We start from the raw sequence: 18,708 nt of genomic DNA, 5'->3' as shown, positions 1-18,708 counted from the left end.
CAGAAGATCATCGAGTCCAGCCCCCTGCCCAAAGGGCAGGAAGTCAGTTGGGGTCATAGGATCCCAGCAAGATAAGCATCCAATTTACTCTTGAAGGTGTTCAATGTAGGTGTTTGAACCACCTCCAATGGCAGGTTGTTCCAGACCTTGGGGGCTTGGACAGTAAAGAAATTCTTCCTTATGTCCAGCCTGAAATGGTCTTGTAGTAGTTTATGACCGTTCGACCTCATCATCCCTTGGGGCGCTCTGGTGAACAAACGTTCCCCCAGATACTGGTGGTCACCCCTGATAAACTTATAGGTGGCCATCAGATCACCCCTGAGCCTGCTCTTTTTTAAGTGAAAGAGCCCCATGGCTCTCAGCCTGTCGTCGTAAGGTCTGTTTTCCTGACCTCTGATCATGTGCATGGCTCTTGTCTAGACTCTCTCAAGCTTCTCCACATCTTTTTTGAATTGTCCTGCCAAAAACTGGATGTAATAGTCCAGCTGCGGCCTCACCAAGGCCAAGTACAAGGGGAGAATGACGTCCTGGGATTTGCTTGAGAAGCATCTATGGATGCAAGTCAGCGTTTTGGTTGCTTTACTAGCTGCAGCATCACATTGCAGGCTCATGTTCATCTTGTGTTCAATGATGACCCCCAAGTCTCTTTCTTCCATAGTGCTAGCCAGTGTAGCACAGCCGAGTCTATAAGGATGTTGCAGGTTTTTTCTCTCAAGGAGGAGAACCTTGCATTTTTCAGTGTTAAAAACCATCAGGTTCTCATCCACCCATTTGCTGAGCCTGTCCAGGTCAGCCTGGATCACCCTCCTGTCTTCAGGTGTGGATGCTCTGCCCCAAAGTTTGGTGTCATTGGTGAACTTGGTAAGTCTGCTTCTGACTCCAATGTCCACATCATTAATGAAGATGTTGAACAATATGGGTCCAAGGACAGAGCCTTGGGGGACCCCACTGGTCACAGGGCACCATGACAATTGTCTTCCATCAATTACCACCCTCTGGGTCTGACCACTGAGCCAATTTCCCAGCCAGCAGATCGGGGTGGACCCAAGGCCACATTTGGCCAGTTTCACCAAGAGGCGATCATGGGATACCAGATCAAAGACTTTTTTGAAGTCAAGATATATGACATCAATCTCTTCTCCCTTGTCCAGGTAATAGGTCACCTGGTTGTAAAAGGAAATGAGATTGGTCAAGCAAGACCTACCTGCAACAAACCTGTGCTGGCTATCCCTCAGGATGTTGGTGTTGGCCAGTCCATTAAGGATGACCTCTTTAATAAACTTTTCTAAGACCTTCCACGGGATAGAAGTCAGGCTGATGGGCCTATAGCTTGCTGGATCCACTTTCCTCCCTTTCTTGAAGACAGAAACCACATTGGCCTTCTTCCAGTCTTCAGGCACCCAGAGAGAGCCCATGGTTCCAGGCTGTATGTGGACAGAGCCCCTGGCTCTCGACTGCGGGGGCTGCCTGTCCCTTTTTCAGGCTCTGGGGCCTGGGAGCATGGCTACCTCCCCTTGTGGGGTCTGCTCCCTACTGGGGTCTCTGGTGCACCATGTGGAGGAGCTCCAGGCCACAATCCAGAGACTGCGTGTCATCAGGGACTGTGAGCAGGAGATAGGCTCCTACTGCCAGGCCCTTCTCCCCAGGGAGCCAGAGAGTAGACTACGGTCTCCCTCCAGGACAAGGGAGGACTCCAGGACCTCCCATTCTGTCCAGTCAAGAGGATGGACCAAGGTGGTCAAGGGCCCTAAGGCCCGCCGCACCTTTACTCAAATCCAAGATGAGGGGTTCTTCTCCCCCACCCCCCACTCCCCTCCCCCACTGAACAGAGGAAAAATTCAACTTGGGTTTCATTACTGGACCAGGCCCAGTGGCTACTGGAGCTCCAGCCCTGGCTCTAGAGCTGAAGCTGAAGGCAGAGGCAGCACCAGGCCAAGGTTGTGATGTCTTGTGAGGTAGGAATGGGGCTTGTGAGGTGGGAAGGGGGCAGGCATCAGGAAAATAAGTGGTGTGGAAGGGGCAAGTGGATGGGGAGGGACAGATATGTGGAGAAGCTTGAGAGAATCCAGAGGAGAGCCACGCGTATGATCAGAGGTCAGGAAAACAGATCTTACGATGACAAGCTGAGAGCCATGGGACTCTTTAGCCTGGAAAAGCGCAGGCTCAGGGGTGATCTGATGGCCACCTATAAGTTTATCAGGGGTGAACACCAGGATCTGGGGGAACGTCTGTTCACCAGAGCGCCCCAAGGGATGACGAGGTCGAACGGTCACAAACTCCTGTAAGACCGTTTCAGGCTGGACATAAGGAAGAATTTCTTTACTGTCCGAGCCCCCAAGGTCTGGAACAGTCTGCCAGCGGAGGTGGTTCAAGCACCTACATTGAACACCTTCAAGAGTAAATTGGATGCTTATCTTGCTGGGATCCTATGACCCCAGCTGACTTCCTGCCCTTTGGGCAGGGGGCTGGACTCGATGACCTCCTGAGGTCCCTTCGAGCCCTAATGTCTATGAAATCTATGAGATATAAGGGGCAGTGGTCAGAGGACAAATTTAAAGATAATAATTTGATTCTATGCATGGAAGATTATAATGAACTTTATAAACTTCTATGTTTAGAATCTAATTATTGGGGGGGTCATCTTAAATTGGTTGCATCTTGGATTCGAGTAAATTTGGTATTAATGATAATGTATTATCTCATCATTCACACTAAGTCACATACTGAACTAAAGGGTTTTTTGTGAGGACGTGTGCACAGATGTAAAGGTGAAATATAGCACACTGGTCTCAAGTACCTTAATATATCAATGTTTTGAAGCCATTCATTTTGTCCAACAGAAGAAGAAGACAAACATTAAATTGCTTTGGGGTGTAGATCATCCATTGTGATCTTATTTTTGAGTCAGGAACAATAACTCTCATCAAGGAGATCACACTCTTGTTGTTTCTAGAGCTCTGCTGTCTTCCTCCTTACCTTGGATAGAAACAACTCCAATATGAGAGGTACGGGCATAACACCAACAATCACAATACTGTTCCTCAGCATGCATTTATACCATTGAAGTTAATAGAAGCATCCACATGTTTAAAGCAAAGCACATGCTCTCTGCAGAAGGGGCCATTTGTGCGGCACCAAGTACAGTGGAGCTGTAGTCCATGACTAGCTATCCTAGGCATTATCAATGAATTAATTATTTACATCATCATAAACTGAAACCAAGGAGACTCAGGATAAAAGGCAGCATTTTTTATCTGTTTGTCAGCTTATGGATCTATAGTATTCAACTTCCTCTTATTGATGTCATTTCTGAATTAAATCTTAAACTGTCTGTGCAGTATGCCTTACTCTTTGGGAGAAAGAAGAAGTGCAAATGAAAGAAAGGTGTGATGCACTTCGTGGAATTGCACTGGCCCATATGTAAAACATTACAAATATCTTTAGTACTGTGTGTTGCATTAGGCAAATATTTATTTACTTATAATGTATTGTATAGACGGAGGCATAATTTAATCAGCAGAAAATGATCCTCTTAAGACCATTTTGGATGACAACTCTCTAATGTGCACTGGCTAGTGTTTACACAAGATGGAACTTTTAGAAAAATAAAGCATGCAAACCAGATGAAGTAGACCTACTTAAAAACAAAGGAGAAAAGTAGATAAATAAGGATATCAGTAACTAGCTCACTTCTGGGCCACTGGTTCAAATCTTTACCAGGCTGGCATAATTAGAATTTACTGCCATCCACTGGTTATTACATTTTGGACAGAATTTTATTTCCCCTAGCAGACAACCAAAGTGGCATTTGCAGTCAATTTGGAGTTACCATACTAAATCTGCAGTCAGTTTGGAGTTATCAGTCAGGAAGCTCAAAGTAGGTGCATCTACATGTGCTATTAAGGCACATTAGGCTTACTGCACAGCAAAATACTGAGCAGTAAGCCTTCCCTGCGAGCATGTCTATGTGTGTACTCTGTTGGGAGCAGATTTGCTCCCAATGGGAGCAGCTTGGTACAGGGCTGCTCCCACTCTGCTCTCTCCCCTGCAGCAGCCAGGGGGAGCTCCTGGCTCCCTGGGGTGCTAGTCTGGGGGATGGCAAGAGGCACGGGCTGTCTTCTGCTGTCTTCTGGCCCCATGCACATCAGGATGTGACCTGATGTGCATGGGGCTGGGAGACAGCTGCCACTGCAGCTGGCAAAGCTCTCTTGACCCTGTGCACATTGGGATACCCAGCTGCCAGTGAGCCCCTTACCAGGTGGGGCTTCCCTACCTGGCAGGGAATTTGCCAGGAGCTGTCCCAGGTGTTGGGTAGCTGCTGGTAAGCCCTCTGCTGTGTGAATCCCCTTGCTCAGCAGGGGGCTGGCCAGGAACTGCCCTGCAAGCAGGACACCTGCCAGAGAGCCCTGTGCTCCCTGCGAGACAGTTCCTAGCTAGCCCCCTGCTAAGTGTGGAGGGGGAGGGGCATGAGGCTTGCCAGCAGCTGCCCTACTTGGGTTTCCAGTCCCTGCTTCCCCTACCCCAGAGCAGCTCTGTGTGGCACACAGCTGGGAACTCCAGAGAGTGAGAAGGGGCTGGAGTTCCCAGCTGTGTGCTACACAGAGCTGCTCTGGGGGCCAGACAGGGACTGGGTTCCAGCCCCCACTCTCTCCAGAGCTCCCAGCTTCATGCTGGGAGCCAGGATGCGGGCACAGAGTTCCCAGTCCTGGCACTGATCAACTCCCAGCTTCTGGGGGGACCTGAGAACTGAGCAGTGCCAGGACTTGGGACAGAGAATGTAGTCTCCTGTGGCCCCCAGTCACGGTCAGCATCTACAAGTGCAGTACTGTGCAGTAACTACTGCACAGTTAACCTAGCACCTGTATTTACAGGTACTAGCTAACTGCACAGTAGCCTAATTTACTGTGCTGTAAATGCCCTTCCCGTGTAGAAGGTGACACTTTATTTTACTGAAGAGTAGATTAGTCTATTGCACAGTAAAGTATGTTGTGTAGATGTGTCCAGTTTCTCACAAGCTATATATTGGTTCTCTACTACATGAAATAAAATTCTACCCTTCATGTATGAGACCCCAACCCTCTGTCCAGAGTTTCTGATCAGATAATCTAACAAATATATTTTGAATAAAAATTCAATATTATCACTTAGTATCAAAGACAAGGAGAGGAAAGCTTGGGAAAGAATAAGCAACAAGTGGATAAATCATCTACCCAGAAATGTACAAATCAAAACAGCTTGTGTTTGTTCCTGAAGTGCAATAGTTTCCTTCCAACATTAAAAGCATGCGAGAAGGACTAATTCTTATTGTTTGATATATCAGTGACTGCCAGAATAGTCACAGTGAGAACATTTTCTGCTCAATTCTGGTTTGCTAAAACATAAATAAAAGCTATTGTGCAACAGGAACTATGGCAGGATAATCTGGAATGGAGATGAGTGCCCAGGAGGCAAGGCCTACACGTCTGCATGAATGCATCACCTAAATCAGCAACAATGATTTTCAGCCATTAACCCCAGTTCAGAAAAGTATCCCTGCATAGGAAGGGCACCTAAGAAGATGTTTAAATCTTAATGAAGTACATAAAACCCAAACATATTTTGAAGTGCTTCTTTGATGCCATATTTTCCTGCATATAACATGTACCTTAAACCCCCCCCCCATAAAATCAACTGCTAGAGATTGGAGGGTGCATTCTATGTGAGGAAATACAGTAACACCAGTTTCTGCCTCTTGAGCTTTGGCAGGACAAAAGTCTGCAAAAGATACAGTGGGAACAGAACAATGAGCAGCTCCTGTTCAGTTACTTACTGCAAGGAAAGATCTTTTTTCTTCATTCTACCTTTCCAAAGCAAGGTACATACCTCATTCTAGAGTGAGCTATATGAAAGACAATATGGCAATTAAGGACATATGCACATGCTTACATGCTGCCTATATCAGTGCTATTAACAATGATCCTAATTGGAATAAACAGCTTGGAAACAGGTCTATTTGCAAGATCACTGTTAGAAAGAATACAGATGTATACTCCTGATGCTTTTGTTGTGCAATGGACACCTTAGGGGTCACTTATGGAGAAAAGTAGAATTTGGTGCATTATGACAGTTTTTTGGCTCATACATGTTTGCTTAGGCTAGAGAATATATTTTAAATACAGCTTTAGGTTATTTTAGTCATTTCAATAGCTACAAGCATCCCAACCATATGTTGGGAGTAAAGCACTATGTTAATGGAAATGTTAAATCCCACATTTGTTTGAAATAAATATTTATCATTGTACAGAAAACTTTAATATATGTTAGTAACATGCAAATTCCTAAAGCATTTGTGATTTTCAGTGTGTGGTAAAATCTCAGCTGCCAGATTCAAAGGCTGTACATTATTACCTACAGACAGGGACCTACTGAACTCCAGGTGGCTGCTGGCCAATTTCATGGGGAAAACATGGGCCTGGCAGCCATTTTCATGGGTGGAATACAGCAGCCCCCCCCATTGCCTTTGCTTGGCCAAGGGGCCCCAATGGCCAAGCCCCTTACTGCTGATTAGCTGCAAGGGCTGTCTGTCATGTGGCCGCACTGTTGACAGGGGAGGGGATGGGGGCCATATGATGGGCAGCCCTTACAGCCAATCAGCAGCAAGGGATGGGGTGGCCTCCATCTTGGGCCCCTCCCTGCCTGGTGGGCTGTGCAGCTGGGCTGCAGTATGGTAAGGACAGCTGACTCCCTCTGGGTAGTCAGGTTTTTTTTTCAGTAAGTTTTTTTTTCCTTTTTTTGTGGATTTTGCAGGCAATGCCAGATTTCTCAAAATCCATAATATCTTCTGTTGCAGGGCACTAAGGTATGCCTGGTCCTTTAAGGGCAAAAACTGCCTAGAGAAAAGGAATTACTAGCACCTGCACCCATCCAGCTGACGGGAAGAAGGCAGGGCCCTGGGCACAGATAAGCCCCAAGGCTGGGATGGGAGGCTGTAGTTTCCTAGCAGCTGCCAGGGGAAGGAGCTTCTGAAGACAAGAACTGCCCAGAGATGCTGTGGCTGCCTGATATGCTGCTTACAGGACTAATGGGGCTCCAGGAGCTCATCAGGTATCCTGGGCTGCGAGGCACTTAATGCTCAGGGAGAAGTTTGCCTCTTTTAAAGAGCCAGAGTGCACCCTGCACTGTTGGTATTATGTTATAGCCCAGGGCCTCATATTTTGGTTGTTGTTTGTACTCCGGTGGACTGGTCTGAGGCTTTTGGAGAGGAGGAGACCTCGTTGGGGCACACTACTGTGAAGAACCCCAGCACCAGATGGAGCAGCGAGAGGGCTGCAGAGAGCCCAGTGCCAGAGGGTACAGCGATAGGGCTGTGGAGATCCCAGCACCAGAGGGTGCAGCAATGGGGGGTGTAGAGCCCCAGTGTTAAAGAAGGTGCTGCTGCAGGGGGTGTAAAGACTTCATCACCAGAGGGCACAGCTACAAGTGCCCAGGACCTAGTGACAACAGGAGGCTGAGCTAGATGGAGGCCTCATAAAAAGGGACAATGTTTAATTACCACCTGTGAGGCATGGGGCATGGTAAAGGCGAGGTTTTGGAGCCACATATTTAACCCATAAGGCTTGGGGTGCCCCATGAGTCACCTACTGAGAGTGAGGCCCATCAAGGGGTCCAATAACCCACAGGGTTTAGCGGGGTCCATCAGGACCATGACTGAGCTGTTACTTGAGGGCAACCTCCCAGTTTATTAGTTTTACTAGCAAGACATGGCAGACAAAATTAGAAGGCACCCATAGGGTGGAGCCAGCATGGTCACAGAGCCTAGGGATGTCATGGCTGTCCCTGGGGACCCCACACTGTGACATCCACAAAATCACGATTTCAGTAGGTCCCTACCTACAGATTTTTCATATTGAGGAACTTGAAGGAAGTAAGATTGTGTGATGCTGGCTGGCAGGAAGGGCTCATCTGGGGAAGTATCATATCTGGAATCAACAGGAAACATAATGCTTGTTTCTGTACCATTAGAGTCAATGGAAGCCTTGCAACTAAATGCAGTGAGCCTAGGTTTAAAGCTGTGCCCTTTAGGTAGCACATTAGTGATCATACATGTGCTAATATGACCCTGTTTACCCTATTATGCACAGCATTTTGGTTCCACTGAGAAAATGGCCTGGGAGAAACCATTCTAAGATGGTATATCTTTGAACAAATTACTGTTGGGAAAGTCCTGTATAAATAATAGCTGTATAGCTTTTATGAAGGTAAAGCAATATGTTGTCATAGACTTATTATTGAGTGCAGTTTTATATGTAATTGGTACAAATATATCAGATTACAGTACAAATTATAGTATTTAAGGCTGTTGGGTAATTAATTTTTCAGCATGGTTTGATGACATAGGGTGTGACATGGGGACAAGCACTGTGCCCAGTGGGGCTTCTCCATGGCTGGCCGGGATCTGTCCCTGTCTGGGGCAGGTCCCAGGCAGCTGCAGGCTGCACCCCTCCCTCCCAGCTGTTTCCCAGTCCTGTGCCCTGATCAGGCAATAGGGGCAAGGGCTGGGAAAGAGCTGTGGGTAATGTGCAGGTCCCAGCCCCCTGCTCCAATCCACGAGAGGGGTAGCTAGCAGTGAGACCATGGCTCGGTAGGGAATCCCCACACAACCAGGAGCAGCTGGGAGCTGTCCCACTTGTGGGGCAACTAGGAGCTGCAAGCCCCCAGCTGGGTGGGGAATCCCCACTCAGCCAAGGGCAGCTGGGAGCTATTCCACCAGTGGGGCAGCTAATAGTGAGCCCCTAGCTGAGTAGGGAATCTCCACTTAGCTGGGGGCTTGCTGCTAGCTGCCCCACCAGCAGATCAGGGTAGGGGACTGGAACCTGCCTCTTCCCCTCAGCACTTTCCAAGCCCCATTCCTCGATTGCCCAATTGGGGCATGGGGCTGGGAAAGAATTGCAGGACTGGGACCTGGTCCAGACTGGGACAGTTCCTGGCCAGCCCCAGGCTGCTTAGGGAAGTCTGCATGTGAAGCCCAGAGCTGGCTGGAACATACCCTGAAATGATCACAATGCTGGGGCCAGGAGCTGCCTGCTGCTGGGCAGAGGGACATTGTCTCAGCCAGGTTCTGAGCTCAGAGCCTGCCCCAGCAGCAGGCAGCTGCAAGGGGAAGGGAACTATCTCCCTCCCCCTGCTGCCCAGATGACTGGGAACAAATATGATGCCAGTCAGCTGTCTACACGTATGTTACTACACATTTGCAGTTAGCAGATTAACCATGGAGTAGACCAATTTCCTACGCAGTAAGCAACTGCACTTGTAGATGGTGATGCTTACTGTGCAGTAAATTGGTATACTGCACAGTAAAGCATCTTGTGTAAACGCGCCCATGGTGTACTATATAACTCTTAGCATTCAATGTAATCCATAGATTGGAAAATTCAGAATGCCAGCTTGTTTTTTACCCATCTCCATATTCAAATTGGAATTTAGGGGCCTAATGTGGGTGTTTGAAACCTAACTTATCACACTGGCATTTGAAATTGAACTCAAGTTTTCCTAATGCATTTTCAGGAAAACAGTTTCTATCACATCCTCTGCAATACCTGCAAAAAGATTTTTTTATTTATTTACACAATAATATGTACGTTTGGCTTATTTCAAATAGTTGATCAGTAAGAATGAGTTCTTTCCAAAAACCCAGTGACATGGAATAATAAACCTGAAGGCTAGGGCTAGGGGAAAAAAGTACCTTCAAAACTGTTCTATGCAGAAGATTGATTGATTGATTTTTAAAACAGAACTATTCACAAAGCACTTAGCCATTTATGGGGGGAAAAATTTCCATAAAAATACTGAATGCCCATATAAGAAGTTTAACCAAAAAGCAAAATATTTTCAAACTCTATTGACTTGGAAAGGATGCAAAGGTGCATAATGGAGGTTGCAATTCAGTTACCTCATTTTCCCAGTCTCAATGGTCCGGCTGACCAAACCAGAATATTGCAGTTTCTTGCATGCAACATGTACCCTTTTCCCTAAAATCAGCCCCCCAAAATAGGGGTGTAAGTATTAAGCAAGGATGCTGATTTTCTGATTGGAGATAGAAGAACCCTGCTTTGATTCCTGCTTCACAGTGCAGCAGCTCTTGTATTATTATTCAGGGAGCTAAGGGAGTCAATTGACTTAGTGGCTCATTGTTCTACACTCTAGAGGCATTAATAATCATCACTCTTTTTTAATGGTCTTGATGTTCCACTAACCAAGCAAACCTTTCTTAAGGCAATTTTACTGTCTGCTACCTTGCCCTGGCAGGAACTCCCAGGAGGAGAGTTTCTTCTCTGAGTCTACAGGGCCTATGCTCTATTAGAGCAGGGTGGTAAGCAGTGGCCTGTAGGCAGGAGGCTGGTATGGAAGGTTGCAGCAGAACTCTGTTTCTTTCAGATCCCTGCACACAGCTGCCTCTCAAGGCTGGATTATGTATACTGAGTCTATCTCTTTTTGTTGTAACGGTTCATAAATTGTGTGCAGGCTGTTTAAACTGTTTCATTTTGGCAGCACAACTGCCGAAGGAAGGAACCCTCTTATGTATGCTAAGCATGGGAAACTTTATAATACCCCCAGCCATAGTGCTTGAGGCCTCAGTGTCTGATATGCCTCAGTTCCAAGCTTGAGGGACATCCAACTACCAAGGTACTGCCATACTACAGAACATGCCTACATCATCCTACAAAGGAATCAGTAACAGTTCCGATGTCCTCACACAACGTAGAACAACACTGAGTGTGTTACCCCAAGAGTCCTATACAACTCAATGAATTCCAAAATACTGATTCTAAAGATGAAATTTTCTCAGCAGAGTCATATTTTAGTCCCTCAAAATACTAAATTTAATTCAAAGTCCAACATATACCTGAAATATTTAATTATGTTCTCTCACATGCACAGTACCTGGGAACAGAGAGATTTTCTTACCCCTCTCCCCCAATGCACACCTCAGTTGAAGTACTCATAATGAATAGCATTTACAGAGTTTTAAAAGAGTTCTGGTTATTCATACTTGCCTGGGAAAGAAATGTCCAGTGAAGCCAGTATTCAAAGGGATATGTTTATAAAGTGGAGGAAATGTCCATTGGGGATCCCCAGAGGGCTGACAAAGACTGAGATTTCCATTTATCTTTGTATACACTGGGTTAAGATTTATGGTCTCCTGTTACTAATTTAGGGCCTTTTGTGTCATTTCATCTGGTTTCTCATGGTGGCTCTGTGACTATGATCTCCCATGAAGTGAAAAGCCTGTGTACTACCTACTACTTTCATTGTAGGTGTAGTAACAAGAAGTGTAAAAAGTGTTGTAATCATCACCCCACCTAGGCTGCCTATTTACAAAGAGGTTAGTACTTCTAGCAGTTTACATTAGATTCCCTTAACTCTTTCAAAGTGCTTATAATAAGACAGTCCGCACACTAGACATTTATAAAATGCTGAGTTATTGGAAAGATTAACACCAAGAATAGCAGTAATTAGAACTTGAAGGAAAGGGCAGCTAGAATTCCCATGAGAAGATAAATCATGGATAAACTTCATAGACCCTGAAATGTTTTCTTTAACATATGTGAAAATTTTGTCAACAAACGGCTGTTCTGAAACTGGATCAACATTGGCACCTAGTGGCCAGAGATCCCCCAGGGAATTTTTCTCACCCTGAACTCCTTCACTCTTCCTCAAAAATCTATCTGGTAAAATGTGACAGAAAGATTTTCCGAACAGGCAGCTAATTACAGCTAATTCTTTGTAGACCTGCTTTGTGTCGTAGAATGCATCAGAAAGTGCTATGTGTAAGTTCTTTTGCATTGACAAGAACTTAAGAGTGACCATTCTATTGGGTATTGGGTAATACATTTCCAAAATTATTTCAGTTCTGTTTTATTTTAAGACCACCCTTACAGTTTCCTACTTTCCAAACTAGTGAGGAGGCTTCGAGACTGTCCATCTAAACTTTAAACCTTTACATCATTGTTTTTTATATTCTTTCTCCTAGTGTGACTCCAAACTTCTTGTAGAACTTTGCTGAAACTAGATTCTCATTCATCTCCCTAGTAGTAAAACTAGAAGCTGTTATCTTTACATTGTTATAGGATCTGGAGGATCCTAGAGCCCCCAAAGCTATAGTCTATCAACTGAACAACTAGAATACAATTACCAAATTTAAGATAGTTGGACAGGGTTTCTATGAACCTCTTCTGGGCCTGAAAAGCTCGTAGAACTTATTTATAAAAAACGTTTTTAAAATGTCAGTAAAAATCCAGCAGAGCCAAACAAACAAAAAAGACTCTTGGTCAATTCACATCAAGTTTTGTCATTAGCTATATGACAAAGTTATTATGACAATAGGTCATTCACCACCAAAAATGTCTTTCCAACTATGATTAGGTCCACAGATGGGACATTACTTTGTCACTGAGTTGTATTCCTGAAAATTCACACTGACCTCCCCATTGTCCAGTGTATTGCTATGGTCTTGTTACACCTCTGATTTTGTTAGCAGTAGTCGGCCTGTTTTCTAGACTACACATGATACAAACCAGGCTGAGATAATATTATAAGGATAGTAACATAAATTATTGTTGTACATGGCAAGGATGTTTGGTATAGGCATTTAAGGAACAGAGGAAGGAAGAAACAGAGAGTGCAATTACTAAATTAATTTTATAGGATTTCTCAGCTTGTAAAAACTTGGGATAATTTCCTTTATACCATTAGGATGACCATGGGTGACTGGTGCCTTCTGAGTTGGGGGGCATATGCCCACCCCAGTGACCAGTCAGCTGGCCCTGCCCCCAGCTGGTCACACATGCTGACCTGGAAATGCCAGCGATGCACCCGGAAGGGCCAGCACTTCCCCTGGAGCCCCCACTCTCTGGCTGGTGCTCTCAGGGGGGCACCAGTACTCCCACCTGCCCCCGCTGCCCATTGTCTAAGCGAGGAATGCTGGCTGTCAGGGGGTGCACCAGCACTCTCAGGGGGTGCATGTGCACCCCCTACACGTTGCCACTGAGGACAGTAATCCATTTTTTTCTTATTGTCCAGGTAGCCATTTTTTTGGTTACGACAGGGCATTTTTGGCATGTATGCACCAAAAGGATTCTGTTCCTGGTCTCATAGCCCTGTGCATATGGATAATTAAGTATGTGCAGGTACACTGGTGAGCTGAATATGCAGAGTAGAAGCCATAGCACAGATGTAAGCGCCTTATGAATGTGTAGCAACCTTAGATGCCTGAAAATGGATTCAGCCAAAACCCATGGCTACCAGATTGAGAAGAAAAAGAGGGGTGGGTGGGATTTCAGGCCTCCCCTTATGCAGAGGTAGTTTGAAGCAGGGTGACCCTGCCTTCACAGCATAACATGCCAACCAGTATACAAGAGATCATCCATCATTCAAACTTGTCTCTGATACTCCTTTATACTCCTTTTGAAGCCAAGTCACTAACGTAGTTATTGGGGGGGGAAATGCATGGAGAGCAGTGTAGGAGGAATCATCTGCTTCACTGGGAGCAAGGACCCATCTAGAACCCAGAGCTCCTTCACTGAGCCATACACCCTCTTTGTGCCTTTCCTTGTGATCCCATATATCTCTAACCTACCTCCCCCAAGCCTGTGCTTTTCCTGGCTAAAGAGCCCCATAGCTCTCAGCCTGCTGTCATAAGGTCTGTTTTCCTGATCATACGCGTGGCTCTTCTCTGGATTCTCTCAAGCTTTTCCACATCCTTTTTGAGTTGTGGGGCCCAAAACTGGTCCTTGGGCCTGCACTGTTCAACATCTTCATCAGCGACTTGGACAAGGGGGTAAAAAGCACACTGTTCAAATTCACAGACAACACTAAGATGTGGGGGGAAGTGGGCATGCTAGAAGGGAGGAATAGGTTGCAGTCAGACCTAGACAGGTTATAGGAGTGGGTAGATGAGAACAGGATGGGTTTCAACACTGACAAGTGCAAGGTACTGCACCTGGGGAGGAAGAACCAGCAGCATACCTACAGGTTGGGGAACTCCCTTCTCATCAGTGCAGAGGCAGAAAAGGATCTTGGAGTCATTATTGATGCCAAGATGAACATGGGCCGGCAGTGTGGAGACGCGGTCAGGAAGGCCAACCGCACCGTGTCATGCATCCACAGATGGATCTCAGGTAGGTCCAAGGAGGTGATCCCCCACCCCCATGCAACACTGGTCAGGCCACAGCTGAAGTACTGCGTCCAGGTCTGGGTGCCACACTTCAGGAGGGATGTGGACAACATGGAGAGGGTCCAGAGAAGGGCCACCCACATGATCAGGGGCAGCAGGCCAGGCCCTGCGAGGAAAGGCTAAGGGACCTGAACCTGTTCAACCTCCACAAGAGAAGGCTGAGGGGGGATCTAGTGGCCATTTACAAACTAGTTGGGGGGACCAGCAGGCACTGGGGGAATCCCTGTTCCCCTGAGCACTCCCAGGAGTGACAAGAAATAATGGTCACAAGTTGGCAGAGGGTAGATTTAGGCTAGATATCAGGAGGCGCTACTTCACTGTCAGGGTGGCCAGGATCTGGAATCAACTTCCAAGAGAAGTGGTGCTGGCTCCTACCCTGTGGGTCTTTAAGAGGAGGCTAGATGAACACCTTGCTGGGGTCGTTTGACCCCAGCATTCTTTCCTGCCCATGGCAGGGGGTTGGACTTGATGATCTGCTCAGGACCCTTCCAACCCTACAGACTATGAAACTAACTATGAAACTATGAAGTAGTCACTGGCACAGTTATAGGCCATTCATTCCCTTGGCTCCTTACTAACCTGGAAGTGGCCCTGACCTAGCCATCAGCACCAGGTTGCAGTCCTATAATTCTGCTTGGCCCCAATCTGAGTAACAGAAGTTGGGAACCTTGTTCAATATAGGTATAGTTGGGGTTTTTTTGTTTTGTTTTGTTTTTTAAAATTTGTATCCTAGGCCAAATTAGCCAAAACGAATTCCAAATCCAAGAGTCCAGACCCATACATAATTGGCCCTACTACTAGCAAATATCCTCCACCCATGCCTGGGGCTTCAGATGCTTCCAAATCCTTTGGCAGGCATCCTACTTGCAGACCCAAGCCCAGAGGCTTGGGGTTCGGATGCCCCCCAAGTTTCGTTTGCCCTTAGCTATAAGGGGCTTGGAGCAAGCAAGGGAGGAGACTCCCATTTCCATAATGTGGGCTTAAAGCCACTTAAAGCTGCTACACCTTGGCGAGTACTGAACCACTCCAGAAGAACAGTTTTCCTATGGCACGCTTCAGGAAAACTGTCTTCATGGATACAGATACTTCAGAACCAAGGAGGTGATATTTCCCCTCTATTGGGTGCTGGTCAGACCACAGTTGCAGTACTGCGTGCAGTTTTGGGCGCCACACTTCAAGAGGGATGTGGATAGCCTGGAGAGGGTCCAGAGAAGGACCACTCACATGATTAAGGGCTTGCAGGCCAAGCCCTGTGAGGAGAGACTAGGGCACCCGGACCTCTTCAGCCTCCGCAAGAGAAGGTTGAGAGGCGACCTTGTGGCTACCTATAAATTCATCATGGTGGCACAGAAGGGAATTGGTGAGGCTCTACTCAGCAAGGTGCCCCTGGGGGTCACAGGAAATAATGGCCATAAGCTAGCAGAGAGCAGATGTAGACTGGACATTAGGAGGCACTTCTTCACAGTTAGAGTGGCCAAAATCTGGAATGAGCTCCCAAGGGAGGTGGTGTTCTCCCCTACCCTGGGGGTCTTCAAGAGGAGGTTGGATGGGCATGTGGCTGGGGTCATCTGAACCCAGCACTTTTTCCTGTCTTTGCAGGGGGTCAGATTCAATGATCTATTGAGGTCCCTTCCGACCCTAACATCTATGAATCTATTAATCTATAAAATACATAGTATTTCCCCTGTGCATATATGTGCCAGCCAAGTTAAGAAACAACTACGCTTGTCCTGAGCCTTCAAGAGGTATAGTTGTTTTGGGTTGGTTTTTTTTTTTGAAGCATGCCTTCTTCAATTGGTGCTCCACTCCTGCTCAGTCTCTCAGGCATGTCATGGGCTTCTCCTTGCTCTTCTTAAATCTGGAGAAGTAGACCACTCCTCCCCCTCTGCCACCCAGGTCACCCTGGCCTAGACGATCTTTTTCCTGGCCTCTTCTTGGTACCAGGTCCCAATCTGGGCCTTTACCTCACACATTTCCTCCCTCACATCCCATCCTGCTGCCGCTTGCCTGTGCAGGTCCTGTAACTTATGGGTCAGGCATTCATGCTGCCTTCCATGGGAGAAAGCTAGCCACTTGCTGGCTTTCTGGAAGAAAACTTTGGTCCTGTTTTTGATGCTGGCCCACCACTGTGTTTGATTCAGGTACAGGCTCTTGAGGGTCCTCCAGCCTGCATAGTACTCTCTGTAACTGCTGTGTCTTTTCATCTTCCAAAAGCCTGGTGTTTAGCTTCCATACCTCCTTACCCCTCTCCAGCTGACCTCCCATTTCTGCCCGGATTGTGAGGAGGCAGTCATCTGAGAAACAGATGGATATGAAGTGGCTCCCTTTACCTTTCACCCCTTGGGGAGGAAGACAAAATCTATCTGGTTTTTGATTTGCACTACTGGGTCCACTTGGATGAAATTCCCACTGGGGCCTTGGGCTTTTTTTTCAGTGTCTCCTAGACTGTGGTCTTCGATCAGCTGTTTCAGTAGCCTGGAGGATCTGTCTGTGGGCTCTGCTGACTCTATCTTCCTTGTTGATGACACAGTTGAAATCCCCTGAGATGATTACCAGCCAGCCACGTGGCATTGTTAGGGCCATTGTACAGGAAATCATACCTTGCCTTGGCTTTGGCTGGTGCGTACATGCACAGGACTTTGAACTCTGTCCCATTTGCTTCAATGGTGGCTTGTAGCAGTCTGCCTGCCACTATTTCTCTGTGCTGCAGGGGGTGCATGGTGTCCCCTTTCAGCAGGATTGTGACCTCAGTAGCCCTAGTATTATCTGCCCCCGACCACAGCGCTGCCTTATGTGGCCAGTGTTTGGAGAACAAAGAGCTGCTGGTGTTACTGGGGAGACCACACTCCTGCAAGCAGGTTATGTCTGCTTCTATCTGTTCCAAAGTCTGTATTACCTGGTCCCATTTCCTTTTCCCTAATAAACTTCTCATGTTCACTGAAGCAATTTTAAGAGTTTTCATTGTGTAGTTAAATATGGGGGTGCAGGAAGGGGCAGTAGGATTTCAGGTACCTCCATTTTTGTCTCAATTTCAAGTTTGGCTTTCTTTTCCTCACTCTCTGGATCTTGGTGTTTTACCTGACCGGGCCTTCTCTTGGACTCCCTTGTAGAGCCCATCTTGTTGTCCTCTGTTGGTTTTTTCTTCCTACTCTTGTGCTTTTTGCTGTTTTGCTGGGTCCACTCGTTCTCCTCTAGGGGGTTGAAATTGGGGAGAGTTTTCTTGGGTTTCCGCTTTCTTCCCTTCCAGCTCCTTCCTTTTCTGGAGTTGCTTTCTCCCTTGGCTTAGGTCTTTCTCTCCTTTCTCTTCTGATTTTTCCCTTTCCCCTTTTCTCTCTTTCTCTTGTTCCATGGTTGAGTCTGTTGCATTCCTATCCAGCTCCATTAGCATCTCAATGCTCCTTACAACAAACTCAGAAACAGAAGTTTCCTCTAGCCCTGGGAGAGGAATTTCTTCTTCTGTTTCCACAGCATTCCCCTCCTGCTCGGTGTACTTCTTACTCTCCTCTTCTGAGCCATCCTGCATTTCTGACTCTGAGGTGAAGGGCTTGAAATCCTCCTCCTCTTGTTTCCCCATGTGCTCATTTGCCCATGGGCATTTCCTGAAGAGGTGGCCTTCCTCCCCACAGAAGTTGCAGTGTTTCTCTTTGTTGCACTCAGGATTTGTGCCCAGTCTGGTTGCAGACTGCACAGAGCTCTATTTTGCACTCTCTTTTCAGGTGCCCCTCCTGTCCACATTTGTGGCACAGTTTGGGTTGGCCTCTATAGTAAATCAGGCCCTGTGGCACCCCAGGTACAGGGAGGCTGGCAAATGCTGCATTGCCCCAGAGCTACCGCGGTCTTTCTTTAAGAGTACTTTAGCAATCCTGGCCCCTTTCCAGACTCCTTCTCCTCGTCTATTGCTTTCACCTCCTCACAGTGCCTGTTCAGCCAGAAACAGAGGTCTGCCTTATCTATTTCTGTCATGCACAGATCAATTTTTACAGTTTTCTGTCTCTGCTGGGCTCCCTGTGTGTATACTCCATGGAAAGTTTGGGGTCCTTCCCAACCTCCTCCTGATGTTTCCAGAAGTGTTGCCTAGCTTCAGGGCTCCTGAGTCCCACCACCCAATAACGGGAGTGCTTTTGCTTCCATATATAAATTAGAATCCTCCTTATTTACCTGGAGCAGCTCTCTCAGGACTTTCCTGTTGAACTCTTCTCTTCTTATGCCATTGGGGAGATATCTGGTCTGTGAATCATACTTGGTCACCTTGAAATCCATGGGGAAGCCTCTTCTCTTTGTTCTAGCTGGTCCTGGACCTCCAGTGCTCATGCGTTTCTTTGCAGCATCTGCATAGCTGCCTGCCATCTGCACTTCCTGGACTCCTGTGCCACCTGGCCACCTGGAATCCAGAAAAGAGATAACATACCCCCTCTTCTCCCCAAGCATGTGCAGAGGGAAGAACATGGGATCCCCGGAAATCTTTAGTAAAAGGCAAAAGATTTATGCAATCTGAA

At 46.8% G+C, this 18,708-nt stretch overlaps 1 pseudogene; it reads right to left on the bottom strand.

The window, feature by feature from the left end:
* Positions 1-18,662: 18,662 nt before the first annotated feature.
* On the bottom strand, positions 18,663-18,708 carry LOC149855741 (U5 spliceosomal RNA; annotated as a pseudogene).

Source organism: Crocodylus siamensis, chromosome 11, assembly GCF_052110815.1.
Source record: "Crocodylus siamensis isolate JL-2025a chromosome 11, ASM5211081v1, whole genome shotgun sequence".
Lineage (NCBI taxonomy): Eukaryota > Metazoa > Chordata > Crocodylia > Crocodylidae > Crocodylus > Crocodylus siamensis.
This window is presented reverse-complemented; position numbering and strand designations above follow the sequence as displayed.